The sequence below is a fragment of the Gymnogyps californianus genome, chromosome 3 (genome assembly GCF_018139145.2).
Source record: "Gymnogyps californianus isolate 813 chromosome 3, ASM1813914v2, whole genome shotgun sequence".
NCBI lineage: Eukaryota > Metazoa > Chordata > Aves > Accipitriformes > Cathartidae > Gymnogyps > Gymnogyps californianus.
The window spans coordinates 125,501,355-125,513,467 of record NC_059473.1 but is presented as its reverse complement, the minus strand read 5'-3'; the positions used below and the strand labels follow the sequence as shown (position 1 = coordinate 125,513,467).

Genomic DNA, 12,113 nt, shown 5'->3' with positions numbered 1-12,113 from the left:
CCGGAAAGAAATGGGAGACCTGGTTAGCTGGGATATGGAGAAGGCTGAGGTACTCAACGACTCTTTTGCCTCAGTCTTCACCGACAAGTGCTCCAGCCACACCGCCCAAGACACAGAAGGCAAAGGCAGGGACTGGGAGAATGAAGAACTGCCCACCGTAGGAGAAGATCAGGTTTGAGACCATGTAAGGAACCTGAAGGTGCACAAGTCCATGGGACCTGATGAGATGCATCCACGGGTCCTGAGGGAACTGACAGATGAAGTGGCTAAGCCGCTATCCATCGTATGTGAGAAGTCGTGGCAGTCCGGGGAAGTTCCCAGTGACTGGAAAAGGGGAAACATAACCCCCATTTTTAAAAAGGGAAAAAAGGAAGACCCAGGGAACTATAGGTCAGTCAGTCTCACCTCTGTGTCCAGCAAGATCATGGAGTGGATCCTCCTGGAAACTGTGCTGGGGCACATGGAAAGTAAGGAGATGATTGGTGACAGCCAACATGGCTTCACTAAGGGCAAATCGTGCCTGACAAATTTGGTGGCCTTCTACGACGGGGCTACAGTGTTGGTGGATAAGGGAAGAGCAACTGAGGTCATCTACCTGGACTTGTGCAAAGCATTTGACACTGTCCTGCACGACATCCTCGTCTCTAAGTTGGAGAGGCATGGATTTGACGGATGGACCACTCAGTGGATAAGGAATTGGCTGGATGGTCGCACTCAGAGAGTTGGGGTCAATGGCTTGATGTCCAAGTGGAGAGCAGTGACAAGTGGCGTTCCTCAGGGGCCAGTATTGGGACCAACGCTGTTTAACATCTTTGTTGGTGACATGGACAGTGGGATTGAGTGCACCCTCAGCAAGTTTGCCGACGACGCCAAGCTGTGTGGTGTGGTCGACATGCTGGAGGGAAGGGATGCCATCCAGAGGGACCTTGACAGGCTTGAGAGGTGGGCACATGTGAACCTCATGAAGTTCCACAAGGCCAAGTGCAAGGTCCTGCACATGGGTCAGGGCAATCCCAAGCACAAATCCAGGCTGGGCGATGAGTGGCTTGAGAGCAGCCCTGCGGAGAAGGACTTGGGGATATTAGTGGATGAAAAACTGAATATGAGCCAGCAATGTGCACTCACAGCCCAGAAAGCCAATCGCATCCCAGGCTGCATCAAAGAAGCGTAACCAGCAGGTCGAGGGAGGGGATTCTCCCTCTCTACTCCAGTCTCGTGAGACCCCCCCTGGAGTACTGCGTTCAGCTCTGGGGCCCCCAACATAAGAAGACATGGACCTGTTGGAGCGAGTCCAGAGGAGGGCCACGAAGATGATCAGAGGGCTGGAGCACCTCTGCTATGAAGACAGGCTGAGAGAGTTGGGGTTGTTCAGCCTGGAGATGAGCAAGCTCTGGGGAGACCTTATAGCAGCCTGCCAGTACCTAAAGGGGGCCTACAAGAAAGCCGTAGAGGGACTTTTTACAAGGGCATGTAGTGATAGGACAAGGGGTAATGGCTTTAAACTGAAAGAGGGGAGATTTAGATGAGATGTAAGGAAGAAGTTCTTCACTGTGAGGGTGGTGAGGCACTGGCACAGGTTGCCCAGAGAGGTTGTGGATGCCCCATCCCTGGAAGTGTTCAAGCCGGGTTGGATGGGGCTCTGAGCAAGCTGGTCTAGTGGAAGGTGTCCCTGCCCATGGCAGGGGGGTTGGAACTAGATGATCTTTAAGGTCCCTTCCCACCCAAACCATTCCATGATTCTATGATTCTATGAATATAGCTGAAATACTATGTTGTCAATGCATACAGGTTTTGAAGGAAAACTAATTAAAAGATGAATTTCCGATAGTGACTGCTGAAGTAGTATAGCCTTTCAGAGGTAATTCCACTGACAGTAATTTCTATGAGATTTTTTGTTCCCATGTTGATGCCTGATGGTCTTTCAGTAAAGGCAAACTGACATATTAGAGTTTTCTGTCAAGTGCACAAAGAAAAGAAATAGAAAAATTATACATAGGTGTATTTTTTCCCAAGTTGGCCTGTCATAATGATGCTAGGTGCTAATTGAAATGATAGGATGTGCAATATTTTGAGGCAAAAATGTGATTTTAAAGTTGATGTTTCTTCTGGAGTTGGGAGGATATTGGGAAAAACATGGATAGGTCTGTTACAGTCATTGGAAACAAGACAAGGGGAACCTTGGGAGGATGTATAATTTATCCACCTGCCTGAAGGTCAGATAATTAACCTGTTTTTAAAAAAACCGAGTAGTTAAAATTACACAGTCTCGCGCAGAACATAGCAGTTGTTATCTTTAGAAAATTTTTTCTTAAGGCTTAAGCTAGATCTTTATTGTTGTGGTTTAAGTTGTTTGATTTCTCATCCTGTGCATGGTAGTTACATAGAACAATTTCTGTTCTCCCTTTTAGTGCCATATTTTAGGTATTTGAAGGCTGCTGGCAATTTTCTTCTTGAGTAAATAACTGTAGTGTGGAATTTAGCACTGGTTTCAGACCTGAAATTTAGATATCTGCATACAGGTATCTCAGTGCACTCTGGGTATGTGAGCTCCTATTATATTCCATGGAGATATAGCCCTGGAGTGAAGGCTAGAGAGCTTGGTTTATAGGCTAAACAAATGGGTGGGGAGAGCAAGGGAAACAAAATTTGTTGATAAATTTACTAGGAAAAAATGTTGATTCAGCAACTGAATACTTGGTATATCACAGACGTGTATCTGATGCAAAGACGGGACAGGACGGGTACAAATTAAATGACTTACAGCTTGCCAAGCTGTCCCACCCAGCCATCTCATCGGGCATTAGTCTGCTCTCCAAAGACCTTTGGCAAATGTGGATCTTAAGGTAACTTTTAAAACTCCAAGGCTTTCTTAGCCTGAGAAACAAAGCATGCTCCTGTGTTATACTGAGGAAGAATATTTTGCCTCCTTTTTTAGCCAAGTGAACTTTATCCGTGACTCAAACCTTTGGGAAGATTGTATCACTAAGTCCCAAATAACAACTTAGCCCCAAAAGATCTGGGACTCTATCGAATCTCTTAACAAAAACCCAGTAGTATCCATAAACTTATAAAATTATACACTTAAGGAAGTTTTTTTTTCTGCATAATTTATTTTGGTCATTAATGTAATGCATATATTTTGAAAAGTTGGCATTTTGCCTTGGCAAATAGCTTGAAGATAACGTTTATTTCTGTAATTCTCCTCAGATGATTTCTTGTCATTTAGAATCTCTTGAATGAAGTTCCAAATATAATTTGCTATCCTTAAAGTCTTGCAACGTATCAAAGATTTTTCCACCAAAGTTAACTGGTAAGGCTGAGCCATTTCTCCTATGAATGCCACAACAAGAACTTGTGCTTTTGAATTAACAGATGACATCATTGGCATCTACGGGTGTGTGGAGATTGCTGAAGATTTTTTGTGTATTAGCTGGGATCAGATTTAGTATTAATTTTCAGTTGATTTGTAATAATGGTGGAATTAATAAGAACTAGTTTTCAAGCTGGAGTTTAGAAAGTTAAAATGTGCATGACTTTCGAATGTGATCTTAATTCAAATCTATACGTCTCCTGCTCCTGGCATCTTCCCATGATTCTCGGAAGGAGAGAATGAAAACATATTATTTTAAGGAGTATTTGGTGCTTATTAAAATTACACATACGCCCGCCTTCAAAAGAATCTTGATTTACTGCAGGTTGTTCATGTGTCGCATGCGGACATTTTTAGAGAACAGATTTCTTATCGCTGTGAACAGTGAATGGCTTCCAGTGCTCCACGATCAGTGAGCAAAAATGTTATATCCATTGTAAAAGGTAGGAAACCATGAAATCTATAAGCGATTTGGCAGAAGAAGCGGTTGTTGGTGCCAAGATTTGGTTACTGACCCACAGTTTCCTGTTTTTAAATATATTAATTGATTCGCAAAGAGCATCTTTTGGAAAACAAGAACTCAGACAGACTGGCACAGGCTGGAGCTCCGCCAAGACTGCTCGGGAAGGTTGCCATGCTGGGAGCGAGCGAGCGAGAGAGAGAGCGAGCGAGAGAGCTGAGGAAAGAAAAAAAGGCAAGACTTGGCACGGCTCAGTCAAATCAGCTTCTTTTGTCTGCTTTCTCGGCTTGAGCTTCAGGAAAGAAAACCGTCCTGGGGTACAGAAAAACTCAGAACTTTTTGGTTTTCAAACTTAGATAGCTTTTTAAGTGTCTTGGGCTGTTTGAAAGTGGTGGTACATTAAATGACGTTCAGTTACCAGTGATAAGAGAAATAAAAGACTTCTTTAATGAAGCCTCCACAATGTCAGTTTATACATATGGGAAATACGATATTTGATTTTTTTTGTATGTCTGATTAAACTGTAAGGGAGCCGAGTAACTTGGAAGATTACAGAGGGAATACCTAAATAAAAGGGAGAATTTTCATTTTTTGCAACACAAAAAAGTTTTCATCGACATGAACATGCTTTAAAACCAAATCTGACCTCCTTCGGAATATGTTCAGAATGGGAATTTCAGCATTTCTCTCATATATGCTACAGATACGAACTTTTAATGGAACCTCCTTAAAGATTTCATCTGACCCAGCAATGAAGTAAGAGTAGAGAGAAAGTTGTGACATCTTAATATAAAAGTAAGTATGTTCTTAAAGCAACAATATTTATTTTTGCTGCCTCATGCTGTCCTAGCTCCATCTCCCAGCTATTAGTGACAACACTGAAGACCAGCAGGGCAAGCCGAAGACACCCAGACTACGCCTGAAGGGCAAAAAAAGAAATGAGAGCGTGGTTATTTTGCTACTGCTCTAAAACATTTCTTCTAGTGCATCTTACTAGAGAGCATATGAAATTGCTGAATTTTCTACTTTTAGAGGAAATAAGAGATGGAAAATATTGACTTCTGCCAAGTGAGGAATGTTTGAAGATGACAGAGCTGGATTTGAACTGATGACACTGGATATAGAAACTTCAATTTGTAGTTACAGTACCTGTTTGCTGTAGATTGTGAAAAAATCTGCTCTTTTCTCATACGTGGATTAAAAAAATCTGTGACGACTGAAGCGTGGATGTCTAATGATTTCAATAAAATTAAGGACCTAAAAATCCATTGTTTGTTTTCTCCAAGGGTGCCTGGATTTTCAGTGAGACAGGTACCTTATTTCTGATTTCATAGGAACAAATACTAGCATACTGCCTATTAGGCCTGGATGTGGTTGGATTATACTACTTCTGCTGTGACAATCAGCATTATTATTTCAGAGAGTAACTGTAAAGCATAGATTTTTATGGATCGTCTTCACTTATAGTAAGTATTATACTATCCTTAAAGAGTAGATTGTTCAGCCTGTAAGATGTGCAATTTCTGGCATGCTGCAGAAGTACATTTCCCTAATTCTTATATGCTGAAGGAAAGTAAGAAACGACATTAATGAAAAGCATTTTAACAGGAATGTGTTTGTATTTTGACTGTACATCATGGCATTTTGATTACTAGACTACTAGAAATAACTGGTCTTTTTGATTATGTAAAAGAACTTGGGTTACTTAATATTACATGAAATTGGTTTCATAGCAAGATATGTCAGATTTTTACTACATCAGTGAACCTTTTGAAAGATACTATAGTTAAAGAGTGGGTAAGATGCTGTTGTGATTACCATTTGATGTACTGAAACCTTTTAATATGGTTTGTTAGTGATTTTTGAAGAAAGTGTTTCCATCAGATGATATTATAAAAATAGCAACCCTGTCTTTCTAAATCGTTAAAAAATATATTCAACACCTATGTGTTAAAATGGGTATCCCGCAATAGATTGCAAATTGATACTCAGTGGAAAGGAAGTGTTTGAAGGAGTTCAGTTTTGCTTTCTCTGTGGTTAGCTAGTATGTTGTTCATTCCTGCACAGACATTAACATGTGATGTGATCGGGGAAACAGAGAGATGTGACGGGTGTAAGTTTGCAATCACAACAGTGTAGTAAGTTCATCTATCTGTGTGCATATTCTGAAATGAATTTCCTGTGTTTCTTAGAAATAATGTGTAGTCTCAAAGCATATGCTATTTTCTTTAATCACGACATTTCAAAACAACTTTTTAATGGGTGTCCCTATTAAAAGTCAGAAAACAATAGAAAACATTTATCACGGTGCCTCTAAGTGAAAACAAGCTCTGAATATTAAAATAACCATATTTCTCTCCAGAGTACTTACGTAATTTAATAAATGATTTCTCAGGTTTTAAACATGATCAACATGTGGGTCCTTGCAATGCATTTACAAATAGAAATATTTGTTCAAATATTTGAACATGTATTGACACTGAAGTTATTTTGAAAGCAGTTACTACGATTTTGAAAATATTATTTGTCTTTGAAATTTCTGCTCAGTACATTTTGGGTTTCTAAATGAGATATACACCACTGCAGATTTCTTTTGGCCTACATAATAAAGAAAGTATTTTTTCTTTCTGCTAAACCCTTCGCTTTTAAAAGTTCATCTAAGTGCTTATTTTTGGAAAATACCCCAACTTGGCAAGTTAAAATAAAAATTTGAATTGCATGGTTTAAATGGTTGGTTCCAGAATGTTGATTGGGTTGCATGCAAATGTAATTTGTGAGTGTAATTTGACGTGGTTTATGGTATTTATATATTTTATTTACAAACTGTATAATAATTTGGAGTCTTCTGGATACTTTAATCAGATTATTCATTATCACCATTCATTTATGATCCTTAATTATTGGTTAAGTTTAATAACTTCATAAATGAGCAATTTGTGTTTAATTCTTAATGAATCATTAATATATATTTTACATTGGATTGTACAGTTCCTTAAATACAGTTCCTCCTCCTATTTCAATGTGGAGGTGAGGATTAGGGGTTAGGGTTTAACTTGGTTTTTCTTATTAAACTACAGAGGCATAATATTTTTTCACATAGGAGCATTGTGTTTGATACTGTAATCGGCCTATGTCTGATCTCACTTGTACGTATTAATAATATATAAACCAAGGTTTACTCTTTTGTTTTTACTAGTATCAAAGTAGATTGAGATCAAAATGGGACTGTGATGGCTTAGTTTGTGCCTTTTATATTGATATGTGTAAACCATTTTTAACACAGATTTGTACAAAGGTTGAATGAGCGCTTATTACGAACCAATATGTTTATTGGACAAGGAAGAGATATGCAGTTCTCAGTGTGACTATGGATTTTCCTAAATATGGCTGTAGGATAATGATAGAAATGTTAAAATACAGTGTATGCAGGTTTTGCATGTTATTTTGCATTCCTATATCCATGGAAAATGCTGAAGATTACCTTGATATTCTACATATGGTAGAACTCCATATTCTGCCATTGCTGAGGTATCCTCAGCTTCTATACCCAGTATTTTTTAAAAAGCTACATATATTGTAAGGCTCTTTCCATTTACCATTTACCATTACTCCAGAATAATTGCTTATTTTGTAGCCCACTGCATGGCAAGGTGTTTTCTCTCTGTATAGCAACTTTTCTGGCACTCGTGTCATCATTTTAATTATTCCGTATAACTGTAGCATGTATTCCTTCAGATCTCGCTTCAATACACAGCAAGGTATGTAAAACTGTAAGTGTATTCCTAATATTTTATCTATAAGTCCAACCTTCACCAAGGTGGAGAAATGAGAAACTGCAGGAAGAAGGCTGTAGTATTCCCCTCTTTCTTATCATCTATACCTTATAATAATTTTGCATAAATTACTTCTCCATTTGTTCATGAAAACAGACACAGACTTTTTCTTCATTTTAGTTAAAATCATTTGTCCAATACTATGTGTGCATGTGCTGGTTAAATTCTCAACACTGCAAATTGGCATAGTGGGATTGACTTTGATGGAATTCCACTCCTTTTTTCCAGCTGGAGGTATAGGCCACAGTCTTTATCCGTGCAATAGAAATTTTGGGCAAAATCAACAGTATTTTGTCCAGTGTAATTGTTAAAACATGTAAGTGAGTTAAGTAACTTTAGTAATCATTGTGGAGGAATAAACACCTTTAGAAGGTAATTTAGATGGCTGTCACATCAGTCCTGTGAATCGCTCTCTTTATTGACCATAAAGGTAACCCAAGGCAGCTAGCTTAGACTAAGACATCTGACATGTAGTTGTGTATATTTGAGGAAGATCAATCAAATTCTTAATAAGATAATTTAAAAAAAAGAAAGTTTTAAAATAAAAACCGGCAGTGATTACTTGTACAAGCTTGTCCTCCACTACAATGCAGTTTTTGCTATATTCAATTTCAAGGTTAAGAAAATAGGAAAATGGGACAACAAATGATAAGAAGACAAAATTATTAATTTGTAATATTTTTAAGTTGTCTTAAGATAACTATTGTCTACTATATTCACATTTATTTTATAGATAAGGAATATTCCACAGTTGCTTAGGGCCCGACTGATTCTGATAATCTTGTGGAAATTACTGTAGAAATGATAGAAGCTTGTCCTCTTGATAATTATGGACATCCATATTCTTTCAGTTGTTTTCTTATAATTAAGTTATACCCAGTATACGTCTGTTTCTCTGAGTCACTATAGCAGTTTTTCCGTATTTGACTGATGCTATGCAATTTTAAAATGTTTGTATCTTCCCTGAAGCAGACAGAGACCATCCACTTAATGTAGTTGAAAGCTCTAGTGGTCTTCACCTTGTCTTGGGTATTCCGTGTCCTCTTATGTTCACAAAGATGCCACTTATTGTGGCTAGAAAAATTAACAAAAATGATTTGGCCACTGTGCATTTTCTCATCTAAGTCATGGAGATGTTGGAATTGAAATGTGGACCTGATTTGAATGTTATTTTCATTACAAGGGGATGAATTATAGGTCTTGCAAGAAATTCCCATTATTGTCCCTTCTTTACTTTTGTTATATCACCTATTTTTTTGTAAGTTTGCCAAGATCAAGCAGAATAAGGCTATAATTTCCTTTAGCTAGCTTCATTTTGTTGTCTTAGTATAATGAAGGTCAACTTTTCTGGGTCTGCTTTGGGTTTAAACATTGTGAAGACAAAGGCACTTGAATCTTGTCTAGTGTTTTAAACTGGAGAGTGACTTCTGTATTTGCTACCTCCTAATAAAAATATAATTCCCTTCTCTTCTGTATTTTTTCAATGAAAGTAAAAGATATCCTTGAAGATGCTTGGTGACGATTCTTATGTTTTCCATATTCCTAAGTATCTTGGAATGGATTAATTTGATATTTTTCTCCATTTTTTTCATACACCGTATAGTTTTCCCAAGTCTATATGAGAGGATACTCTATGATTAATAATTGTTCGAAGAGAGTCTATGAATTTCCTTTTCATGAACCATAAAATAGCAACTCACCAGAGGTTCATATTGATGCTGTCTTCATTCTTCTCCTGATAGTGGTGGATAGGAAAACAGCTTTTTAGGGAGATAGGATATATTCTCCAGGAACATCTGGGGAGTTTAGGTGCCTAACAGCAGTATATAGTGCCACGTTAGACATCCTAGGCTGTCTGAGATGTCTTCATGGAGCTGGCAGGCATGAGACAGGTTATACAGGAGAACTGGAGTCTTTGGGAGTTACAGCTGAAGCCAGGTGGGGGCATCTGAAAAGGTAGCGGGCATTTGGGATTGCTTTCTTTTTTATCATTTTACCGATGAAGACCTAGAGACATTCTGTAGAGGTTCTTTTTCTATCAAGTATTTGATTCCCAAAGTCAGACTATGTAATGCAAAGGACCATGGCCCTACAAATAATGTAATTTATCTCCTGAGTAATGACAAGAGAACTTGTGAGTACAGGATCAGGATCCCTCGTGACATGTCCTCTTAGTCTTACATTTTGGCATCTTAACACCAGTCTTAATGCTTTTGTTCAGAGCAGTGCATTAATTTGCAAATCTCCAGGTCTTTTTTCTTTTTCTCTTGAACCTGTCTTGTTTTCTCTAATCCCTGAAATTTTAAGTTCCAAGATGACTGATTTAGTTTATTTTAGTTGCTTTAATTAATTCTGCTATGTCTCCATTCTTCCCTATTTTTCAGGGATTCAACACTGAACAAGTCCTTTTTGAAAAAAGAATTTCTTTCTCAGTAAGGGACACAGGGTTACCAAGGCATCCTGTTAATACCTATTCCACATGAAGAGTTAAGGTTTGAGTTCGATCTTGTACTTCACAAATCTCAAAAGGTAGATAAAGGGTGTTTGAGTTCACTGGGCTTGCTTTAGGACTACTGTATTCTGAAGCCGTTCTTTGCCACCCTCCAGAAATGTTTGTGGTTCCGGGGCAATTAGTGGTGTAGTATATAAGAGCACAAAAAGAAAACAAGGCTTGAAATGTACGTGTTAGCATGCGTGTGAATTAGGATCATTGTGACACAGGAAACTGTAGAGATAGTATAGAATGGCACAGTGTTGCAGAAGAGCGGTGGACTCTGATTTTCCCCAAAGTATTTTGATTTAGCCAGGGCGGTGAGTGCTTCTTAGAGCAAAGGTTCTAGCTGGGTAAAGGATGTGCTTCCTGAATGTGCTGTATGGGTGTGGTAGGAAATGTACTTTGTACAATTTCTGGCATAAGTTAGATAGCAAGAGGTATTTGTCTCTCCACCATGGTAAGCTGGATTCTGAAGGGCAGCAAGATCTGACCGTATTACATGACCACTTCTGATCAACGTGACTGCTAATTTGCTTAGGGAAATTATCTGGCTGGCACAGATGACTGTCTTGGTGTCATCTTTTCTCCTAAATTCTTATTCCTGCTGACCTCTTCAGCCTATGTAAAAGCGTTGGTTTGTCTGAAGTTGCAACCTCTGTAGTATCAAGTGTTAGGTTTTTAAAGACAGAAAGTATACAGCATTTGTAAGACACTGACTGTTTGCCCTGTGTGCTCTTAACAACTTGTTAATGAAGCGTATTAATAAGAGAGAAATTAGAGAATAGTCATGAAACTGGGATGTCATATTCCTTATTTATGGCGAGATTGGATGGCACGCCTGTGGAGACTTTCAAGTTCACTCTTTTCACAGATGTACGTTGCTGTAAGGAAGGCAGTTATGACAGATAGATGTTTCAGACACTTCAGGAAGATGCTTGTAAGGAGGTCCACAGCTTAGGAGGTAATCAGATCCCAAGAAGAGTGTCTCTCTGATATGGAGATAATACATTTACTGAATTCGAAAGGAAACTAGAAGGTCTGAAGAAAGGGTTGTTTTGACTTTACTAAACTATAATGAGATATATAGTTGCCGTGCAGATCCTTAAGGAAGCTATTAGTAAACTCTTGATTTAATGCGCAGAAGCTATCTAAGATTACATTATCCTTATGTAAGACAGAGCAGGCCCATCACAAGCAGTTAAAAAAGTGAATTGGTTCCCTCACTTTTTGAAATGTTTCAGGATGTAGTTCTTCATGAAGAGCAGCATGGGTGGCATAGAGTATCTGAGAGCAGAGGTGATTTATATTTAGTCAGTAGGTTTTCTCTGTTCCATACTGTGGGTTGTCTTCACATTAGGATACAGAATTATGTATTTCTGCTGAGATAAGAGATCTAGAGTAGTGTATGTGATGCTTTTCTGGACAGGTGCAAAAGGTGGGGAGTCCATACTAGCAAGCTGTTATTTGGCTATTAATATATTTTAATATGACTTTGATTTAATCTTCCGTATAAATTAGTATTAGAAGAATCAGAGAAGAGGCATACAGAAAACATTGTCTTTGATCTGATAGATTACATCAAATTGGAATATTTCTTTGACCGTCTTCTTAGATAATGCACTTAACAGTTCTTGCTTTTTTCCTGATACATGACAAGGGTTTAGTCCCAGTTCCTCATCTGCAAAATGCTAACTTTGGGTTTCAACACTGATAGGTTTCCATTTGTATTGATTTTACAGAGCAAGCCGTCATCCCTTTTACATCTCAGCACAGCACCAAATGTACAGTGTAAGAGTGCTTATACTAGATGAAAGGCTTGTGTGTGGATTTTGTTTTGGATGCCCCACAGCTGTGTTTTTTCCTCCTACAGATAGGAATAGGAATAAGGTCTAGTTTGCTTGTTCATCGAATACATAGCCAAATAAAAACAAAGAAGTCTCTGGGGTCCTTACTTCT

The 12,113-nt window shown here is 38.4% G+C and overlaps 1 protein-coding gene across 1 annotated transcript in view; it reads left to right on the top strand.

Moving 5' to 3' along the window:
• Window positions 1-12,113, top strand: part of MSRA (methionine sulfoxide reductase A) — a 300,168-nt gene that overhangs the window by 21,015 nt on the left and 267,040 nt on the right. The window lies entirely within an intron of this gene.